This window comes from Rhinolophus ferrumequinum, chromosome 25, assembly GCF_004115265.2.
Source record: "Rhinolophus ferrumequinum isolate MPI-CBG mRhiFer1 chromosome 25, mRhiFer1_v1.p, whole genome shotgun sequence".
Taxonomy (NCBI): Eukaryota; Metazoa; Chordata; class Mammalia; order Chiroptera; family Rhinolophidae; genus Rhinolophus; species Rhinolophus ferrumequinum.
Window position 1 is genome coordinate 7,591,267 of NC_046308.1, and position 23,765 is coordinate 7,615,031.

The 23,765-nt window shown below is 43.5% G+C and overlaps 1 protein-coding gene across 1 annotated transcript in view; it reads left to right on the forward strand.

Annotated features, from left to right (window-relative positions):
- The first annotated feature begins 448 nt into the window (after window positions 1-448).
- RPH3A (rabphilin 3A) overlaps window positions 449-23,765 on the forward strand; it is a 228,003-nt gene continuing 204,686 nt past the window's right edge. The window contains exon 1 of the mRNA XM_033098347.1: window positions 449-467. The gene's annotated coding sequence lies outside the window, so the exon portion shown is untranslated. The remainder of the gene's footprint in view (window positions 468-23,765) is intronic.

Here is a 23,765-nt window from a genome sequence, read left to right on the forward strand (position 1 = left end):
CACCCCCTTGATTTTTCCTTGGAGGACCCTTAGAAGAGGGAACCGTGTTCCTAGTAGGGGGGTAACGGCGCGAATCCCTCAGGGGCCGAAGACCACTGTGTATTTGGAGTTGAGCAGACTGAGGGAATGATGCCTGGGGCAGGGAGGAGTGTGTGAAAGGTTCTGCCCGCTGAGAGACGCACCTGCAGACAACTTTTCTCGCGACGGGGGTGGAGGTGGAGGGAGAGGGGGCGGTGGTCTTCCTAACCCTGGAGCTTGGTTCATTAACCACTTATGAGCTTCCCCTGGTCCTCTCCTTCCACATTTAAGGGCAGAGCGCGCGCACGTGTGTGTGTGTGTGCGCGGGGAGCATTGGTGATCGAGGGTCACGCGCAGGTGGCTTTGCCGCGGTGGTGGCGGCGGTCGCAGAGACGACTCCGCTGGAGCAGGCGGAGGAGGGACAGCCGGCCCACCGTCGCTGCGGGCGGGTAAGGTGGGCAGGGCGGCGGCTGCGGGGAAGGGGTCGGGCCACCGCAGGTCCGGCCTCCCGGGGCGGCAGCCTGCGCTGGGTTGGAGGTCGTGGGGGGTTATCTGGCGCGGAGAGGGGGATGTAGGACGCTGTCCCCGCGAATGAGGCTGCTGCAGCTGGAGGTTGCTCTAGAACTGGGGGTGGGGCGACAATGGAATTGGACCGCGGCGGGGAGAAGGCGCAGGACGCGTGGGATCCGGACTGGGTTTCGGGGGGCGGGTCCCTGCAAGGGTGTGCGAGTGGCGCGTCCGGGCGCGGGAAACAGGTGGTCGCCGGGTGCAAGCTGTCCCTCAGGGTGCAGTGTCCCTCTTCCCCAGGCTGACTGGGGGTTAACAACTCGCCGGGTAGCCAGAGTGTCGGGGGTGCGCCTTCTTCAGGGGTTGCCTGGAACCATCTTCTCCCCCCCCTCCCCCGCTACCCCCCCGCTCCCCCACATCCCATTAGGCCCTGGTCAAGGAGTAGGAAGAGGAGAGTCAGAAAGCGCTGCAGTCAGGACATTTAAGAGACTGGGCATCTGCTCGCGTGCGTCAGATTTTTACCCCCGTCCTCACTCCCCACCCCAGGGCATTTCATCTTCCGGGGATTGTGGTTCCATAGCTAGTCAGACGGGGTCTTCCTGGGCTCACCCACCCACAGTACCTTTTTATTTCATCAACGAAACCAGGGGTTGCAAACTCAGGTGCATACGAGGACCTGCAGATAAATAATGCTCCCAGCCCTTACCTGGTCCCAACTGTGTGCCAGGCACTGTCTAAAGATCTTTACACATATCCTTTACTTAATCCTCCAACCCCCCTCCCCCAGGTTGCTACTTGTGTTTACTCCCATTTCACAGATAGGGAAACTGAGGCACAGCAAGGTGAAAGTCACTTGCCCCAAATCACGTGGATAGGAAATGCCAGCTCAGCATGGGAACCTTGGCAGGGTGGCTCCAGAGTCCACGCCCTTAACCATTGTGCTGCACGGAGCAGATGGGGTGTGGGGCCACATGGAGGCCCCCCTGGGGAGGCTCATCATTGCCAGGCAGGATTGTGGGCCCAGTGTGGCCAGATTGTCCAATTTCTTGGGAAGCCAGAAATTGGGAGATTTATGTAAAATCACCTTTATGTTTTGGAAATTAATTTAAACTTAAAAACACCTTTTTAAATGAAAAGTTTCAGACATGCACGGAAACAGTATTAAGGGAAGCTAGATTTAAGAAAATTTAAAATTTTTAATAAGACTGTATGAGTCAAATAAAACACATTCAATGGCTACCTCTGCCTTAAACACCAGCATGTGGTTCTGGTCCAGCAGGATCAGCATCACGAGGGAGCTGATTAAAAAGGCTGAATCTCAAGTCCCTCCCCAGACCTGCTGAATTAGACCCTGGATTTTAATGAGAATCCAGCTGATGCATATACATATTAAAGCTGGAGAAGTATGTTCTAGGCCTCTTTGCCTGGACGCGTTTTATCAGCCTCCTTCCTGATGAGTCTTCCTGTCTCCAGGTTCACACTTACCTCTTGATGGATTATAGTTGGAGTTCTTGTCTTAACACCCTAAAGCTCAGGTCTGGTCCCAGATAATTGGTGAAGGGAAGGATTTTCTTTAGGAAGACTTTGTTACATTACACAGTGAAACTGCCAGTGCTCACACAGTTTCAGCCTCTTTAGGACACTGAGCTGTTCCCCCTTACAGGATTGTCTTGAAAGGAAATGAGGTAATATAAGTGACAACATTTGTGTATATTTATTAGTCAGGACTCTTTCAGTTAAAAGAGATACCTTAAACTGGCTTAGGCAAAACAAAAAGCAAACAAACAAAAAGGGACTTCATAGCTTGATCTGAAAAGACTAATGGGGAGGATTTCAGGTACGGCTAGATCCAGGGTCTCAAACAATGTGTTTGGAACTTGATCTTTCTCAGGAGGCAGTAGGGGCAGGAAGCTGGCTCACTTGGATCAAACAGCTTAAGACTGGGAGAATGGTGATGTTTACCCACATTAGTAGGAATAAATGCTTGGTAGGAAAACTAGATGTCTGTTACATAATTGGAAACCAAACTTGTTATCATTACTTGCGTTTTTGTCTGGTCTTCCCTACTAGAAGTTCCTCGAGAGCTATGACTCTGTCTTCCTCATCTTTGCATCCCCACATGTCAGACACACTGCATTTCACATAATGATACTTAGGAAGTACTGAATCAAATGTAATTGACTCAAGTAGAGATTCAGTGTCTTAGACACCAGCCCCAGGCAAGAACTCTCTCTCCCCTTATGAGTTTCAGTGGAAGTCATTGTTCCTAAGCTTGTAGTATAAAGAACATCACAGACTCTGACGTTGGACGCCTTTCTCTCACTGTCACCCCTCAATCCAGTTATTTTGTCCCTTTGCAAGTGCCAAGCAGCTAGGAAAGTGGGCCCAGCATGAGACAATTTCAAACTGCGTAGCATTTTATTATGCAAAGGGAACAGGGTTTTTCTCAGTGTGACCCCTGGAATTGTGGTTGTGTGTGTGTGATTGTTACCTCAGAGCCAGGGAGGAAAACAGAAGCTTTCAAAAGTATGTGCAAATCAAAGGGTGCTGCTGATTCCCCATTTTACTAGGGGCCAGGATTCTTTTGAAAGGCAAAACTATAATTATCAGTAGCTAATAATGAGTCTTAAGAAAGGAAAAGCAAAACAAAACAAACAAAAAAACCCCACAGAAAACAATAAAAACCCAAAATCCCAAAACAAAACCAAAAAACCCCAACATCAAACAAACAAAAAACAACTAAACCCAACCAAAACAACAACAATAATTAGAATGCAGAGAAATCTGGGAAGGTCTACACAAATCTTTTGGAAATACAATGCTTGGAACTGGCTTTCTGTCCTTTTGGTTCAAACTGAATGGGAGAATGAGGTGTATAAACATTGCCTGAGAGGAACTTAAAAAATATGTCTCCTATGAATTCCATGATTGGGGATCTTGATGGGTTCAGTAAGCTCCTATTAAAAAACAAACAGTCTTGTGTACCTGAAACTAGTAAAACAAACAAACAAACAAGCAAACAAAAGGCAAACATATCAGCCACTCACATTTTAGTCTGAACTAGCCACTTTCTGACAGCTAGGAGTTGCAAACTCAAATGCTTGGAGCACTTAGGCATGAAATGTCAACAAATGAAGCAGGCCAACCCAGTTAAATACAAGAGTGGTGGGGACATGGTGAATTGAAGAAAACATGCCCCCTCTATAGGGTGCAGCTGCAACTCAGCTCTGGGCAGTCATTACCATAAGAAATCATAGGCTCAATACTACTGTATTTTGGGGGGACAAAAGTTGGAAATCTAGATTTTTGACATGAAATCTTCCAATTTAAAACAATTTTTACGTTTATCTGTTAGGTCTTAACCTTTCTGCATCACAGCTTCCTTTGATAATCTGACGAAAGCCATAGAGCCTGGAAAATTCACACATATTTTGTGTACAATTTTATAGAGGGCTTCTTTCAGTTCCACTGTGTATGTCAAGGTCAGAACTGACTCCTGCCTTCGTATTTATACTTTCCAAGAGAGGGTGGGATTGGCTGGATTTGCCATCATGAAATGTGCAGCACTCCTATTGGGCAGAATTTCATTCATGGTCCCCCCCTCATGTTGTGATTGGTTGCTTGGGCACTGGTTGGGTCCAATCAGGTGTGCCTGTGGCTGAAGGGCTGGGTGTACCCAGCAAACAGGCTCATGCCACCATACTTTTGGAACAAAGTGTACCAGGGTTACTTTTCTCAGAATTAGACCGTGGGCAGCCAGATCTTTTGAACTTCATGGATTGTTTTCCAGGATGCCTTCTCACTGACATTTCCCCAATTCTCTTTACATTTGGAAAAACGCCTTCTCTCCCTCACTTTCGTTTTTCTTCTTGTATTAAAAACAATTCCGGTAAAATAGTTACTTTTAATGTTTATGATTTAATTGTATTGAAGTAATACAAGCACATAGTTTAAAAGTCAGATTATAACATATTTATAACAAAGTATTAGTTTTCTGCTTCTGTCCTAGTTCATTCCTGGAGACAACTACTTTCAATTCCCTTAGCTGTTTCTTATAGCATGTCCCCATCTTATTTCTCATCTTGATTCTGACATATATTTTTAGTTATTTCATTCACTTTCTCACTCATTAATTAATCAATTGATTAGTTAAACACATATACAAAAACACCTACTATGGGCTTGGTGCTCCCCTGCATTCTATGAATAGAGGGATGAGCAAAAACAGATGCAGTCCCACCTTTACAGAATTCTTCACCAGCACAGGTTTTGTCAGGGAGAAGGGAGGGAGGAAAGGAAAAGCATTTAGGTAGAGGGAACAGCATATACAAAGCCCCATTAAGGATGGGAACATGAAAGATTTCAGAAAGATTTCCCTGGCCCTTTGGGACTATAGTCTTTAAATGAACCTTCATAGTAGAGACTTGGAAGAGAGGCATTGTGGTTAAGAGCTGGGTGATGGGTTCAAACTTGTCTCCCCAACTCATTAGCTGTGTGCTCTTAGATAAACCACTTAACTTCTCTGAGTCTCAATTCTCTTGCCGAAAAAAAGTGCCATTACTAAAATGTAGTTTTGTCGTAAGCATGGAATGATGTAATTCTTATAAAGCTTTGCCCCAAACCTGCCACACGATAAGTGGTCAAAAAATGTTTGTTGGTATTATCACTACCATTTTTTCCCTTTATTGTATAAATATCAGCTGATAGAGAAAATCCAGGCCAAATCCTGAGGTTGTGAAGGCCAGTCTGTGAAGTCTGGGGGACAAACAAAGCTTTGGTTTGCACCTACGACCACATCTGATATCTTCAGATCGTGGTGGTGAGAGAGCACACGGGTTTTGAAAGTCAGAGCTGGGCATTTCCCCTGCCTGCAGCCATTCGCCCTTATTATATGAAGCGCTTCAGAGCTGTGTGAAATTTCACTCTCACTTCCTCTTAGGACTGTCTGGGCAGGAGGCAGAAAATGGATGCTTTGGGGACTAGCATACCTAGAATGCATCAGAAGGCTCTGCTTCCATGTCCAAGGCTCAGAATCCTGGGACACTAGCCTTTCCAGAGAGCAGTGTTGGTCATTCTGCCTGGGATTCTAACAACCCACTTTATGTTGACCTTGCTCCTGACCTTGGTGGGCACCCTGATCTCAGGTGATAGGCTGTTTCTGGTTTGTTACAATGATGATGATGACATGATGTGGGCATTCAAGTTGAAGGAAGACCAGCATTTATCTATCCCTCCCTCCCCCTCACGTTCTCTCTCTCGGTCAGTTTCTCTGTCTTCCTGTTTTTGCCTCTCAGTCTCCGTTTTGATCTCTTTACCTCTCTACATCTCTCTTTGTCTGCCTGTGTCTCAAGCTTTTGTCTCTGTTTCTCTCGGCTTATCTCTCCATTTCTCATTGGACTTAACATTAAATTCTCTTTCTCTTTATCTCTTTGTCTCTTTCTGTCTCTCCTGTGCACCCCCCGCCCCAACTTTCCCATCTCTCAAGCCCTTCCTTAGCATCCTATGACTTCATGAAAATAGCCTGGTCCAATGGAGACCATTTTTAACCAAGGACTCTGCTGACACTATTTCCATATTTTGTACGTGAGGATAGTGGGAGGAGTTAACCGGTTTGTACATCCATATAGTTTAGTCAAGGTAGCCTTTTTAGTAGCAAATTTGTACAGATTGGTTTGCAAGACATGAGATGTGACTAAAATATTAAATTCCTACACAGTCAAAGCACTGATGGATTGGGAAGGTAAATTCTAGAAGCCTGTTCTCCCACAGGAACTACACTGACAGTGTAACTTAATTCTGCATCCACTGCATTACACACCAGCTTTGAGGGGAACATTTAAATCCAAGTGCTTGGTGAGCGCCCTAATAGATAAGAACAGTGGTAATTACATTAGGAGGCAAAAATTGGTCTTTGGGTTCCTCCTGCAAGTTTTCTTACCTTGGGGAATATTAGGGAGAGGAAATGTTTTAGAGTCTTGACAAAGTTAAGATTATCAGCCCTTATGGAAATGAGCAGGTCCACAGATAAACTTGAACAAAATGTTTTGGGGTGAAAAACCCATAAGTAGGTTAGGAAGAGTTTTAAGATTTTCCTCCCCTCTCTTCCTTTCCCTTTAGTTTTCCTCTTCTCTGTGTTATGTCTGAGTTAGTAGCCTACTGTGCTTGAACTTGAACTGACATTTAAGACACCTGAGTTCAATGCCAGCTTTGCTGCTCACCAGCTGTGTGACCTTGAGAAAGTGATTCAGCCTGCCTGGTCTTCAGTTTGTTCTTCTGTTGAATGAGAAGTTTTGAACCAAATAACCAGTTCTAAAATTCTTTGACACACACACCAACAAATGTTTAAATTTTAATATGTATTTCCCCCCATTACAAAGAGGACAAACTCATTAAATGATTTGAAAAACAAACAAACAAACAAAAAAACCATAATCCTACCAACCCAACGAGTCTCTGTGAACATTTTGGTGCATTTCCTTTCAGTCATTTTTTGATACATATTTTCAATACACAGGCTGTTTATATTGTGTTTATACAGGCTGTTTATATACCATACGTCAGTATTCTCTTTTCAGTTGGCATTTTCTCCCAAGTATGTCTCTCTGTTTTTCTCCAGGACCAACACTTTTAATGGGTATGTAATATTTCACCAACCAGCTAAATTTACATAACCACTCCCTGGTTGGTAGGCATGTTGGCTGATGCTAGCTTTTCTCTTTTATGGTTACTTTGGTGGTGGGGGTAGGGGGCAAGGGGCTGAGATTTGCTTAAAGCTCCAGGCTGAATTGTTCCAGAACTTGAACGGAGAACTGGGGTCTGGCTTCCCAGTGGGCCCGCTTCACGGCAGGCCCGCTGGATAATCTGGACAGTAAATCCATTCAACCTAAAGAGTGTTTTTAATCATTATATTTAATCCCCACATTAAAAAAATCTATGAGCTCTCACATAAACGTTTCCAACTTCGCTTAGAAATTTAAAAATAATGCCAAGTAGCAATACTCAGGTGACACTGAGGCACAACTGCCTCCTTGAATGGCAGGTGTCTCCTTGTTTGCCCCAGTCCCCTGAGACCACCCCTCTCATTTCATGGTCCCCGTGGGCATTTGAGTTTGAGACCTCCGGTGAGTTTTATTGTATTTGAGCTGAATCTCGGTACCGGTGAGGCCCTGGCTGCAACGTGCTGAACTTTTCACTCTCAGAACAGGACCCAATAAAGAAATCTGGGCATTGTGCCATATCAGGCTGTTTTTACAGGTGCTGTGGAAATCGTCTGGCTGAATTTCTGTGCTCCACGTTGTTTCTGGTGATTTGTGCTTAGAAATGAAATTGTTGCTTGGATGCTGCCAGGCTGTAGGGATGGGTAACTTGACAAAACTCCTACCCTGGTTTTGAGAACTCAGGTTTAGGTCTATGATGGACAGTCTTTTATTTCTTTTTACCTGTGCTTTTAGGTGTGTCTCTGCTGCATTCTGAAGTCTTCATTCAGGAGGCTTAGCCAGGCCGTCCACAGTCGGACCTTTCCTAACACATATCAACATTGTAATTATATCCTCCTTATGTGTGTGCATCTCTGCTGGCATAAAGTAAGTGCTCAATAAACAGAGATATCTCTGTGGCAGAGATAGTAATGCTCGTCAAATTTGTCCCTATTTGTGCTCTGTTGTATTTCCAGCTTCCCCTGCAGTTAAGTGGGGCCCTGTGACTAGTTCTGACCAATAGGCTGTGCGTCACCTCCAGGCCTAAACATAGGAAAGTGGGTGTGAGTTCTCTGTGTGCTTTTTTCTGCTGTGTCAAGTGTGAAGGCCTCATGTTGAAAATGTAAAATCAGAGTATCATTTTAACCTGGATTTCTGACTTACCTGGACCCACAGCAGACTGTATGTGAGGGAGAAGTAAACTTTTGTTGTATTAAGTCACTGAGATTTTGGTGTGTTTGTTACTGCAGCATAACATAGGCTAAGCTGACTGATACATTGTCTATTAGAATTGATGAGCAGGGATGACACAGACATGACTGCAGAATCTTTTGACAGATAGCCAGTGCTCAATCAACATTATAGAATGGATAAAAAAATTAAATACGGCCTGTGTTTTTAGATAATATATATACACTCAACTCTTTTTTCATGGGATGGCACATTAGAGTAGAAGGACACCTTTCTGGGGAAGACAAAGAGAATGAACAGTTATTGAGTGCTGTCTATTATGTCATTTATTATCCACATTTAAAGATGAGTAAGATGAGCTCCAGGGAGATTGATTGGGCAGTGTGCCCAGAGTCATAGAGCTATTTATTAATAACACCTACTTTTGCCAGAATGCCTCTTTTCCATCCTTTCAATGGTGTTTAGGTCTTAACTTTAATGCCTCCTCCAGGAAGCCTTCCCTGATCATCAGGTTAGAGTACTCCTCCCTGTTACATATTCTAACTCCTGATACTTCCCCCACATAGTACATAATTTCCCAGTAGATTGTAAGTGCCCTGAAGGTAGATCCTGTGTCTGTTGTGCTCAGTGCTGTATCTCCAGAACCTAGTATACTATCTGGCACACAGTAAATGCTTAATATATGTTTGTTGAATGAGTAAAAGGGAGCCAGAAGACCTGGGCTTTCGTTCTGGTTCTGCCACTAAACAACTGTGTCGTCTAAAACAAGTTATTTAACCTATTTGATTCCCAGTGTCCCTATTTGTACAAAGGTGTTTGATTAAATTAGTTCCTTTTGGCTCCAGTATTCCATTATTATTTCATTCACAAATTACTCTCTTAATCCTACTCAGTGTCTAATTGTGAGTTGCTTTCTGGTCCCTTTAATTCCATATTTATTCCTGGAATAAGTGAAAGAGTTAGGATTTGAACCCAGGCAGTCTAAAGAGTCCTTGATTTTAACTGCTCATTTCACCCATCTGTCTGTACACCTGCCCACTTATTTATCCAATCATCATTCATCCATCCACTCATACAATTATTTATTCATCCACCCATCCCATTATCTAGTCAATAATCCATCCATCCATTCATTTATTCATCCAGGTGTTTTCTGTCCAATATCCATCTATTCCTCAACAAAAACTTTTGGAGTGCCCTGTGCTGGGGTATTGGGACTCCAGCAGGAACAAAACAGACTCACTTCTGCCCTCTTGGATCTCTCGGTCGAATGAATAGGGAAGTTTCTCCTTAGCTGCTATTGATGTGGGATGTTGAAACAATGCCCAGTTGTGAGCTGGAGCTCTGGTTGTTTATATTGTATTGGTTTTTCTATCCTCGTGGATAATACACTGCTGTTTTGTTGTTCATAGGGTTTTTATATGGCAAAGAAAAATACAAAAGCTCTCAGCATAGTACCTAGTACATAATAAGTGCTCAATAAAAGACTTGTAAGCAGCGTAGGTATATCTCACTTGGTGGCTTTCTTTAACAGTTTTTCACATGGGGAAACGGAGTCAGGAGCATAACCTAACCTAACTGGACAGGACCAGCTAAAGCCAGAGTCCATGATAAATTGATTAGTGACTGTTGACCTAGAGGAGATGTGGTTCATACAGCAATGTACTTACCCAAGTGGACATAAACCTACTATAATAAAGAATCTGATTTTTAAAGTCTGACCACTGATAGCTTTTAAGCTCTCTCTCTCTCTCCCCCTTCCTTGTTGCCCCATAGCTTGGCAAGCCAATAAGAAATCCTGTGCACTGCCTCTTTTGGCACCGGTGGGGAAGTTCAACTATGCAGGAACCTTCGGCCCACCCCATTCCCTAACCACAATCAAACCCAAAGCCATCATCCCTCTCTTTGGGCAAGCTGTTCCAGCCCAGCGTGGTTGCCTGCCCTGTTCTCCCCGGAAAGTCCCATTACATAAGTAATAGATCTTCACGTGCCCTCTTGGGGCATGTGTCGTGTCATGAATCCTGACCTCCATAGAGTATTGATTCCACCCTCCGCGGTCAACCACAAAACACCAGTGTTAACTGAGAGTGAAATTTGGAAAACCCAGCTATAAGAGATGCTAACTGCTCTGAAGAAAATGACCCAGCCATCCCATTCCTTTGACGACTGGAGAGAATATGTACACGTGAGTGAGGGGAACGGCTCAATAAACCACGCTACATTCTGGCACGGGCTACTCGGCAGCCATTACAAAATTTAGGTATAGGATGGTGTGTGCAAATAAGGAAGGATTCTCTGAATATATCAGTAAGTGAAAGAAACAAAATGAGGAATATATTAAGTATGTCTGTGGCCTCTTTAGCATTAATTTTTGTGTGTGATGTGAGGTAGGGAGTCAAGGTTTCGTTTCTATTCTTGTCCATATGGATGTCCAATTGATCCAGCACCTTTTATGCAAATGACCCAAACTGCAACCTTTGTTGTCAGGTGGCTGTTTATGTGTGGATCTGCCTCAGGACTTTATTTTGTCCCATCTGTCTATTTATCTGTCATTATGCAAACACCACAATATCTTTATAACTATAACTTTAAGACTTGAAATCTGGTGGCGTAAGTTTTCCAACTTTTCCCTCCTTTTCCTTCTATACTGCTTGATTTTGGTTAGGTTCTTTGCATCTCCATGTAAAACTTCGAACGAGCTTATAAATTTCAATTAAAAAAATCCTAGTAAATTTTGATTGGGATTCCACTGAATCCATGGGTCATTTTGGGGAGAATTAAAATCTTAATCCACGGACATGTCTCCATTGATGTAAATATTCTTTAACTTCTGTCTGCAATGTTTGTAGTTGTCAGTGTGGAAGTCTTGATTTGTTCCCAGGTTAAAAACATTTTTTGATTCAGTGGTAAATGATACTGCATTTTAAATCTCTCCTTTTTCTGTTGTTTGCTGTTGTTGCTCTGTGTATACGCACAGAGGGATGGCACTTACGTTAACCTCGGCCTACCCAGACCTTTTCCACGACCTAGTCTATCTGTGTCAATTCATAGGACCAAGTCTTGAACCATACACACCAAACCGACCAGAGTGGTAACTTCTGGCAGCGAGGAGAGGGAAACCGGGATTCTTGAGGGAGGGTGTTGTTCAAAAGGGACTTTATTCTTATATGTCACGTTTTAGTTCTTATAAAAAGGCACATGTGTTAATGTATTACTTGTGTAATTAAAATCTATTCAAAGAAAAGAAAAAGCAAATGATCCCACCGCCAAAAAAAGCCTGGCTGAGAGTATGTGTGTGACTGATGAAATGGGGGAGACCAGGGACTCCCTCCCACCTGTCAGGAAGGTGCCTGGGTCAGGATTGTAATTAAATGCACAAAAATCTCATCAACTGCGTTGTCCTCGGAAAAGAGAATGTGTTATCTCAGGATCTACTGAAATGAGTCCAGAAAGCACAGACTGATCAGTGAGTGGGTCCAGAACCATCCAGAAAAGAGAATTCCTTGACCTACAAGAATCAGGCAAATCCCTAGCATGGAGGGCTCAATATTATGATGTCCCGACTGCCTCTAGTGGCAGGACCACACATAAGCAGGCCCTGAGGCAAGGGTTTGAATGCAACGAGTTTATCGGGCAAGTGATTCCAGGAAGCACTTGTAGGGGATGGAAGTGAGACAGAGAAGGGCAGTAAGCAGTCAGTTTTTGCTGAGGGCAGCTAGGCTCCATCTTGCCGGGGACCCACGGGAGGCGGTGTAGCACATGCTTTAGAGTTGCCCACGGTGTGGGTGAGGAGGTGCTTGTCCTGCCCTCACCCTGGTCATCAATTGAGGCCTCTCCTGGGGACGTTATCGTGTTAACGCCTCCGATCTGTTCCACACACTGGCTTAGCCTGCTTGGGTAGCTAGAGAAAGCCCTGGAGAAGACTCATAGGTATTTGCAGAAGTAATGGACTCAGTGTTCAAGAAATGGTGAGGGGAACGCCAGGAGTGTACACTGTGGCTTCCTGTATAGATTGAAACAGGAGGAAAATGTGCTTGGTGGAGAAGATGAGTTTTTGTCCCCTGAGCACTTCTGGTTCTCAACAGTGACCAATAAAGTGGCACTCTGATCTATGCATTGCTCTCCTGTGAGTTTGGCTGGTGTGATGCAAGAGAGATGGCCCCTTTGGGGAAGTACTTGGCAAAACCGAATTTCTTAGAGCAAATTGGTAACTGCAAAGTGAAAAAAAATGCGCCGGGCAGGGACCATGAATAAGTGAAGTGGGCAGGAGTTGGGGAGAATGCACAGGAAGTGCTTAGCTCAGTGCCGGGCACATAATAAGTGCTCAATAAAAGTTACCTACGACAACAGCAGCAGCAGTGACTATTTCTGGGGACAGGCTTAAGGAGGAAGTGGAACTCGAGTCTAACTTATTGAAGGATGTCAAAGAAATTAGGAAATTAACCAGGAAGAGATTAAAAAAGAAGTTTCCTTACCTAACACTGGCCTCTCGTATAGACCTTGTAATTCGGATGACAGTCATTGTCTATTAATTGCAGCAATGGCGATTTCTTAGAGATGAGGTTAATTGGTAACGTGGTGTGTAACATCTTCCCGTCGGATATTTTAGACGCCAGTAATTAACCTCTCTGTTCCAGGGGGCAGCCATTAATCATTTGTGTTTTTGGCATTCTGCTGTCAGCATCTTTGCACAATGCCTGCTGCATTGGCTTTGTCACATTAGCAGGACTGACGTGGGGGAATACAAAAGCAAGTCGTAGTTGTCTGTGTAACAAGACCAAGGTGACTGTCTATTCATGGGGCCAAGATGAGAGCTGGTCTACCCATTGGGCACTATAAGGTCCAGCGCTGGGTGCTTATGAGCCTATGGAAATGTCTGCACCCTAAAAAGAAGTGTGGCTTCTGAAATATGAAAAGAAAACCATAAAATTTAAAAAATTTTTATTTTATTTTTTTCTAGCTTTAGTGAGGTGTGATTGACAAGTAAAAATTGTATGTATTTACGTTGTACAAGGTGATTTTTTTAAAGATGTGCAAGTGATGATTTAATGCACATACATATATATTGTGAAATGATTGCCACAGTCAAGTTAATTACCACATCCCTGATGTCATATAGTTGCCATTTTTGTGTGTGTGGTGAGAACACTTAAGATCTGTGCTCTTAGCCGATTTCAAGTATACAATATAGTATTATTAACTATAATCACCATGAACTTATTAGATCCCCAGAAATTATAACTGAAACTTGAATAACTTTTATTAACTTCTAACTGAAATTTTATAACCTTTGAGCAATAGCTCTTCATTTTCCCTACACCCCCCAGTCCCTGGCAACCACCTTTCTACTGTCTGGTTCTGTGAGTTCAGACTTTATATAATTGAAATTGATACATGTTTCATTTCCTGAAACATTGTATATATTGTAACATACGTCCACTAGTCAATGGCAACTCAACTCACAGTTTTGGGTATATTATATTTTATGTGGTTACATTGTTTTCTTTTTAAATTACAGTTGACATTCAATATTATTTTATATTAGTTTTAGGTATACAGCATAGTGATTAGACATTTATATAATTCACAAAGTGATGCCCCCAATTAGCCTAGCATCCACCTGGCAATATACTTAGTTAACACAACATTATTGACAATATTCCCTATGCTGTACTTTACATCCCTGTGATTATTTTGTAACTACCAATTTGTACTTCTTAATGAGGTGATTTCTCATTGTGGTTTTAATTTGCATTTCTCTGATGATTAGTGACATTGAGTATCTTTGAGATTCATTGACTTTATTCTTGTATATGGTGTAATAAATTGGTCTAGTTTTATTTTTTTGCATGTGTCTGTCCAGTTTTCCCAGCACCTTTTATTGAAGAGACTGTCTTTACCCCATTATATATTCTTGCTTTTTTTGGTCATAGATTAGATGACCATACAGGTGTGGGTTAATTTCTGGGCTCTCTGTTCTGTTCCATTGATCTATATGTCTGTTTTTATGCCAGTGCCATGCTATTTTGATTACTATAAGCTTGTAGTATAGTTTGACATCAGGTAGCATAATACCTCCAATTTTGTTTGATATCAGGTAGTTTGATATCAGTAGCATAATACCTCCAATTTTGTTCTTCTTTCTCAAGATTGCTGTGGCTATTCGGGGTCTTTTGTGGTTCTCTATAAATTTTAAGATTATCCTAGTTCTGTGAAAAAATGCCATTGGTATTTTGATAGGGATAGTATTAAATCTATAGATTGCTTTGAGTAGTATGGACATTTTAATGATGTTAATTCTTCCTATCCATGAGCATGGTATATGCTTCCATTTATCTGTATCTTCTTCAGTTTCTTTCTTCAGTGTCATAGTTTTCTGAGTACAGGTCTTTTACCTCCTTGCTTAAACTTATTTCTAGATAATTTATTTTTTTGATGCAATTGTAAATGAGATTGTTTTCTTAATTTCTCTTTTTGATAGTTTGTTATTGGTGTATAAAAAAGCAATTGATTTCTGAATATTAATTTTGTATCCTACTTTACTGAATTCATTTAGTAGTTATAATTTTTTGGTGGAATCTTCAGGGTTCTCTCTATATAGTATCATGTCATCTGCAAATAATGACAGTTTTACTTCTTCCTTTCCAATTTAGATGACTTTTATTTCTTTTTCTTGTCTAGTAGTAGCTATAGCTAGGATTTCCAAATGGTTATTTTTATATGTGAGGTAATGGACTCCACTATCCAACTGTCCAGGGTGTAAATGTGACCCTACCCTTGGCACGGGCTGCTGATTGGAATTTGTTTTGTAGGAAGTTGATTTATGAATGAATAGGTTAGTTAGACCTTGGGATATCATGGCCTTTTTCCATTGCCCACTTGATTTTTTTGGATATTCTTTAGAACTTAGAAGTTTTAATTGCAAAAGTAAACTTATGCTTGTTGGAATAGCATAATAAATATAACCAGATATAAAGAAAAATATTAGTGATGTCCCATCACCCTTTCCCCTTCCTTCTGATGTTAAAAAAAAAATGCAGCTTTCCCCAAACTTCCTAGGGGTTCTAGAGATTTCATGTATACCTGTCCTGCTCCTTCCCCTGTAGAATGGTTAACAGTCAGGCCCTCTGTCTGCCACTGAAAGGGAAATTTGTTCTCTCTACTCAAAACACTGACACCAAATGTGTGGATTTTCCCCTTACATCAAGCAATTCTCCCAACTCTCAGGACACCAATGGATTGTTCTACAATTCAGTTCTGACACTAACTACCCAGAGTTAGCACAGACCCCACTGGTGAAGGGCTCAAGCCCACAAGACCCCGCCCACCCTTCAGATGCTAATTTCAAGTCCCAGGTTGTCACCTGTATTTCTGACCAACCGGCTATAAATCAAGGGTCCCCACAACTTCCTCCTTAGGTTCAATATTTGGTATAACGGTGCACAGCACCCTTTACTTACATTTACCTGTTTATTATCAAGGATACAGAGGAACAGCCAAGTGAAGAGGTACATACAGTGAGGGACCCAAGTGCAGGAGCTTCTGTCCCAGTGGAGTTGGGGGTGCCACCCTCCTGGCATGTGAATATATTCACGGACCCGGAAGCTCTCCAAACCCTGCCATTTAGGTTTCTGTGGACATTACATTACAGGGGTATGATTGACGAACTCATTGGTCATTGGTGATTAATCACCTTCAATCTTCAGCCCATCTCACTTCCTTGAGGTTGGGGAGGGCGGTAGGGGCTGAAAATTCCCACCCTCTAAACATGCTTTGGTCTTTCTGGTAACCAGCCCCCGTCCTGAAACTCTAGGGGTTCCCAGCCGCCAGTCGTTCATTAGCACACAAAAAGACTCCATCTCTCCAGAGATCCCAAGGGTCCCAGAGTGCTGGTGTCAGGAACAGGGAAGTAAGACCAAATATTGTATCAGAGGATGCTCCCAGCACCCCTGTCACTCAGGAGATTACAAGGGTTTGGGGAGCTCTGTGTCAGGAATTGGGGGGGTGGGGCAGAGACTGAACACCTACGTCTTACTGTGTCACAACCTCAAATTACCCCAGTGACTTCTGGTAAGTGGCGGGGCCAGCCTGCGCCTCAGCCTGTGGTGTGCACGTGGGCTGACAGCAGTGCCTGCTTCAGGGCTGCTGGGAGCACAGAATTAAATGCGCGAGGACCTTGTCCTGGTGTGGTGCATGCACTCAAATAAGTGCCCTGTTTTCTCACCTTGAACCCTGAGCCCGGCAAACAGCGATCGCAGAACATAGATTCTGCATCATTGCGGTGCCATTTCCCCAAGTTTGCAGATTTAGGGCGCTCCCTGGGGGTGCAATTAGAATCAGATTTGAGGGAAGATTCATCCCCTCAGTCATCTATTTTCCTCCTCTTAATTTAAATACAGGCTATACTGCAAGTCACTCTCCCCTGGTGAGCCGAGTAATGAATGCCAGCTCTGATAATCCTGCCTGGCTGAACAATGGCTCATTATTACCGATACCAACAACTACCGTTTCCTGCGTCTCCCTCTGTGCCAGGCTCTGCCCCGAGTCCTTTTCTAGCTTGTGGTCTAGAGTGAAGCATTCTCAGGGACTGGAAGTTCAAGTTCCACTCTCAGCTTCTCTGAGTAGTCTGTCTTTTGGTTTTTTATTCCCCTTCACCTTTCCCCTCCTTTTAAAAAATTTTTCCATTACAGTTGACGTTCAGTATTATTTTCTATTAGTTTCAGGTGTGCAGCGTAGTGGTTATTCATATAATTTACGAAGAGAGCCCCCTGATTAGTCCAGTACCCACCTAGCATTATACACAGTTCTCACCATATTATTGACTATATTCCCTATGCTTGACTTTACATCCCCATGACTATTTTGTAGCTACCAATTTGTACTTCTTAATCCCTTCATCTTTTTCACCCTGTCCCCTCAGCCCCGCTCCCATCTGGCAACCATCAAAATGTTCTCTGTATCTATGAGTTTGTTTCTGTTATGTGTGTTTCTGTTGTTCCTTAGACTCCACACATAAGTGAAATCACATTGCGTCTGTCTTTCTCTGTCTGACATACTCCGCTCAGCACAGTACCCTCCAGGTCCATCCAGGCCACCACAGATGGCAAGAACTCATTCCCATCCATGGCCGAGCAATATTCCATCGTATATGTACCACCTCCTCTGTATCCATTTTCCTGTTGTTTTCCTCCTTTACCGGGTGGCTTCTATAACATTCTGGAGTGTTCTGAGAACTTTCTTCCCCTCTTCCTGATTCTTCATGATCTCTCAATCACTGAGATTGTTGGGTAATATTTGGATGAAATAGTAATAATGACAAGGGTCTGTTTAACTTATCCTTTGTGTAACTCTTCATTCAGAGTTTTCAAAGATCAATTGACATGCAACATATGGCTTGATTCTCATAAACCCCACTAATAAAATGGGAGCAAGAGATGCAATCTTCTGGGTGTTGGATCACCGCTTATCTACGTCTCTTTTTACTCTTAGTACCTGCTTGGCGCTGGCTTCTTCTCACCCACCGGCTCCTCCTGTCTTCCTACTGGATTTTACAGTAGGCGGAGCCTGTGGTCTTGGAGTTGTAGGGGAGAAAAAAACCTTTTCTTCTACCCTCTTAGATTCTGTCAGTGAGGCCTGCGAATTAAACTGACAAAAGACATTAACAGGAGAGAAGGCATACTGATTGTCTTCATGTTAGTATTTTTGTGTGCACAGGGCTTCACAGAAAAGAAGGGAGAACCCAAAGAAGAGATTAGACCCGGGGCTTTATATACCATTTTAACAAAGGGTGATAAATAATGGAGAAGTGACTAGACAAAGGAAAGGGAGTTGGGTCTCCTACGGGTGATAAATCGTGGAAAGATGACTAGGCAATGTACGGTTGATGAGGGTTGTTTAGTAAGACTTGTTATGCAGACTCAAGTAATCTCTGGTGGTGAGAGTTCTCATCCATCTGGGAGAGGGGAACACTTTTACAAAGGAAAACTTATGTCACCTTTACAAAGGGGAATTTATGCCCTGCATTTTTAGGCAGAAAAGGGGGGAGGACAAAGAGCTCTTCCTGTGTTGGCTGCTTCTCTGTTGCCTTCAGCCCAAAATACTCCTTCTGCCAAAGTTGCCTATCTGGGGTGGCATGTTCTGATCCCCTTCAGAGTTCGTGTTATAATTCGCATCCACTCTGGTGGAAAGAGCATCGGTTTGTGTTAGACATGGTTTCACACTCTAGCTTTACCATTTCATTTACTTGGCTGTGGGTAAGCAACTTTAATTCTTTGAATCTTGGTTTTCTCATCTGTAAAATGGGGATAAAAATGGTACCTACTTCGTAGGACTGTTCCATGGATTAGATAGTACATACTCATAAAAAGTGCTTAGTTCCGTGAGTAGCAGACAGTCAGCACTCAAAGGCACCTCACATTTCTAAACACACCTGTCCTTATAGATGCCACTTCCCCAAGATCCCAGCTTGCTGTGTGACTTGGAGAAGTTCCTTGCCTCACGACTGTATTCCCTTGAAAAATGAGTGGGCTTGATTGCATAATTTCTGAGGTTCCTTCCAGCTCTAATAATTCACCCTCAGATTGCCTATGCAGCACACCCATAACATTTATTTAAATAATCTATTCATTATATCCTGCTTGCCATTGCTTGCTGTAATAATTTTAGATAATAGTTGCACAGAATTCATAGAAGCCAGAGAAATTGTTCAGAATGTGTTTTTTTTTAACGCTGGGGTTGAACAATATGCTTATGTACATAATTACCGTTTTTTTTCTTTGCAGCCTAAGAGGGCATATTTAAAAAGCTACATGGCAGTGATTTCTTTCCTCTCCTGTTGGCTCAAGAATCTGGCTAATGCAGTTTTATGTTAATTTGAAGACACCCTCAATAAATAGCATAGCTAACAGAAAGAGAAGCGCTCAGTTGTGAAGAGTGCTTTTTAATCACCTACCTGAATTTGAGTGTCTGAAGGGTTTGCAGCCACACTGGCCCCCTGAGGAAATGCTTTTCCTGTCCTCACTGTAGATTTGATGAATAAAGGGGTCCCAGAGTGTGCTTCTTGGTGACATTCGCAAACACAAGTGAACTATATTCTTCTGGGCTTCTCTCTCCAGTTTCTCCTCCCCCACAAATACCGGTGAACTACCTATCTGTGGTTTTGGCCTCGTCTCTTGTCTCTTAAATTTACTGTTCTTTGCTCTGCACATAGTTCATTTTATGGTTGACCAGAAAGGCAGTTTGCTTTGATGTCACTCTGCAGTGCCTCTCTACTGCCTCTGGCATTGAAGCTAGGCTTGTCAGCTCAGAATCGGGTCTTCATTTTCCTGGGAAGCCAAAGCAGTTGACTTGCGTCTCCCCATACATGCCCTGGGACTTTAAAATTCGCCTCTATAGGTCCATTCATTTTGTTTCTTCCATCTCCTATGCCTTTTGCTCCCTTTCCTGGGTCTCTCCCTGTCAGCCTCAAACTCAAATCTTGGTTTTCTCATCTGTAACCTGGGGATACAAAATGGTATCTACTTCATAGGACTTCTATGTCGATTAGATAGTGCGTACTTGTAAAAAGTGTGTCGACGGAAAACATCTGGCCTTAGAGAAAGCTTCTAAGAGTTTATATGAGCCAAACTGGCAACAATTGCCGGGAAGCAGAGTCTCAACGGATTGAGAAAATGCTCCGGAAAATGGCCGTTTTGTAACTTACTTTTTATACATTAGAATCAAAGGAGGAAGGTTACATGAAATCCATTGATTGTAGATTGAGGGGATGGGAAAAAGCAAAGCGGGGAAATCTCTGGGATTGGATAAAAAGCAAAATGGAGAGACACACACTTCTTTTACATTGGTGGGTACAGGATAGTCAATAGCGTTTTACAGCACAGAGAGATGGTATTTGGGGAACAAGATAACGATGAGGGGTTCTGTAATTTCCTGCTCTGGTGTGGTGGGTTGTGCCCTCTGGGGGGTCTGGAAAAAGGGATTACTCTGACATTCCAAGGGTATGTTATCTTAGATGCAAAAAGACAACAGATAGGCTCATTTAAGGTAAAGACTGACCTTTGTCAAGGAAGCTACCGGCCAAGGATGTGACTTCCCGCCGTGGCCCACCTTAGTTAGGAATTTTTCACACCATCCTATGTGGTTATTTTCAGTCTCCTGAGCTTGTCAGGTTTTCCATGTGGCCCCTTTTCCATCCACAAGTGCTTAGTTCAGTGCGTGGCAGACAGTCACCCTTGTTTGAAACCCACCAATGGCTTCCCATTGCATTTAGATAAAACTCAGGCTCTCCTTCCAGCCTACAAAGTGTCTACTCTCACCCTGCCCACCTCTCCAATCTCATCTTCCCCTACTCCCCTTCTTCATCATGTCTTTCTTCTGGCTTACTTGGCTCCAGCCACACCACACTGATCTCTTTGTTTCTACCGCAGGACCTTTGCACTTGCGGTTCCTCTGGCTGGCCCCTCTCCTCCTCCTGGTCTCAGTTCAAATGGCTCTACCTTTGAGAAGCCCTCCCTGATATATTTAAAGTAGCCCCTCACCCAGTCCCTCTGCATTCCATTATTTTATTGTCTCCAGAGCACTTAGACTTGCCTGAGATTGTTTTATGGATATCCGTTCTTGTTTACAGTTTGCCTCTCCCCACTTGAATGTTAATTCCTCTCCCCACTCGAACGTCATCTCATTCAGTGCTGTTTCCCCAGTGCCTTGAACGTAGTAGGTGCTCAGTAAATATTTGTTGAATGAATGCACAATTTGCAGCAAGGAGACTGACTCCCGAGGCCCGGTTTAGGCAGATCCCGAGGATTCTTTCTTTTTTTCTTTTTAGTTTGTTAATCAGTTTTTTCTGTCAGTTGCAATGATGCCTTTTCATTTTTATGAGACAGAGCTGGTTCCTGGTCGCATAGAGTTATGCGTTTAGACAAATGAATGCAGTCAGGTAACCACTCCCACCATCGGACACAGCCAGCTGAGCATTCTTTTCATTGCCCTAGCAAAAGTGGGAGGATTCTGCCCTAGGAAAGTGGTTCTCGCCACTCTTCTGAGAATATTGGAACCCTGCCTAGATCCTCACTCTCCCTGTCCAGGGTATCTTGGAGAGAAGTCATTGTTACCATTTCTTTAATACAGAGGGTGCTGAAAAAAGTATACACATTTTAAGAAAGGAAAACTGTATGAAAATTGTCATACTCAATCTGTACCAATAACAAAATATGAATACAAGTCACGTTTGACTTCTGCAATGACAAAAGGTGCTCAAAGTGGTTCCCGTCAGCGTCCAGACACTTCTGATGACGGCGAACTACCTCTTGAGCAACGCTGACCAAAGTGTCTACTTGTCTACATTTTTTTTGGCGCCCCGGTATTTAGTTGTAGCAAATAGAAGTCATCTTATGTAACCGGCATTGTTCTCACCAGGAAGGAAAGAAAGGAAAAATAATTAGAATCTTTTCAATGAAGTTAGCAGCCTGAGGTAAGGTAACTGTCCCTCCTACTCCTTAATTTAAATGGATGTGCATATGGCTCCCGGCTGAAGCATTTGTCACATATAGGTGCGTCCGCCAGAATCGTAGCTGTCACTACCACATTTTCTTCTCTGCAGTGTGGCATTCTTGGAACGAGAATGAAATCTGGACTAGAAAGATTCTGCTGAAGAAACGAAGTGGAAACAAAACAGCCTCTTGCCAACCCACGCTCTGCTTTAAATAAGGAGCAGTGTCTATTGAATAATTCAGCCCCGCCTGTCAAAATATTTTCTGGGGGGTGGGCTATTCATTTGGAAACGCTCCAGGGGCCGTTTCATGACTACAGCCCTTCGTGCATTTTCAGGGCTGAAATGAGTCTGCATACCTCTTGTTTTATTTTCCACATCACACAGCTGGCTTTTAAGAGGCTTCCAGTGGGGCTGAGCTTCAGTACGCTGGTCCCTCAGCTCTGAGAGCGAACACCCGTTAATGGAGCTGGGAATCGGGGTGGAAATCTTGTCATTGTTTTCCTCTCAGGAAGTTGTTAGCACTTTGCATTTGTTTTGGTAAACTTTAAAAAAAATTTTTTTATTTATGTTTATTGGGGTGACAATGGTTAGTAAAGTTACATAGGTTTCAGGTGATTGCGGCTCTCTCGTCTGTCCTTGGGACAGTGAGGAGTATCTGGGCCCTAGGAGAGTGTTTCAGTTTTTAATCTCTTAATATCTTCAGGGTGAAATCCAAGGAAAGCATCAGGGTATAAATCAAGTTATTCAAGAAGGGCTGGCTGATGACAAAGTTCTACCTTTGCAATAATAATAATAATAATAATAGTAATTCTTATCTAATGAGCTCTAACTCCATGCTGGGTCTGTGTTAACCCTTTTCTCTCCATAACCTCATTTAACCTGCATGACAGCCCTGTGAGGTGGGTGTAAGTAATTATGTCCATTTTACAGATGGGGAAAATGAGTCTCCGAGAGGGCAAAGTGCATGCCCAAGCTCCCAGAGCTGGTAGAGGTCATTGTGGAGACTGAAGCCCAGAACTGTCTGACTCCAAAGCCTGCAGCATTCCTTGTGCTGCTCAGTGGCCGCTCCAGAACGTTGCCTGAGGGTGCTGGGCACAGAAGCCAGCTACCGCCTGCGTTTGTGTAGGGGCTGGCTGTATGAGAATCCCCGAAGTGTGCTGGTCGGAGAGCCCAGGCATTTCTCTCCCTGAGTGAGGGGCCCGGCGCTTCACAGAATAGACTCTGCAGTCAGACCTGGGGGGTCGAAGCCTGGCTCTGCCACTGCCAGCTGTGGTTGGTGAACAATGGCCCCCAAATCCAGCCATGTCCTAATCCGTGGAATCCATAAACGTTCCCTCGTATGGCAAAAGGGACTTTGCAGATGTGATGAAGTTAAGGAGCTTGAGATGGGGAGATGGTCCTGGATTATCCGGTATAATTATGGGGACCCTTATAAGAGGGAGGCAGGAGGGTCAGACTCAAGAGGAGAATGTCAACTGTTTTCATCTGTTCAGGCTGCTATCACAAAATGCCCTAGACTGGGTGGCTTATAAACCACAGACATTTATTTCTCATAGTTCTGAAGGCTGGGAAGTCCAAGGTCAAGGTGCCGGCAGATTCAATGTCTGGCGAGGCCCGGCTTGTCCTGGTTCATAGCCCCCTGGATCCTTGTTGTGTTCTCACAGGGTGGAAGGGGTGAGGGACTCCCTGAGGTCTCTTATAAGGGCACTAATCCCATTCAGGAGGGCTCCACCCATCACACACCAGATTTCAACATAAGAATTTCAAGGACACACGGACATCTAGTGTATAGTAACAGTGGGAGCAGAGATTATTAATGAAGTGCTTTGAAGATGGAAGGAGGGGCCCTGAGCCAGGAAATGCGG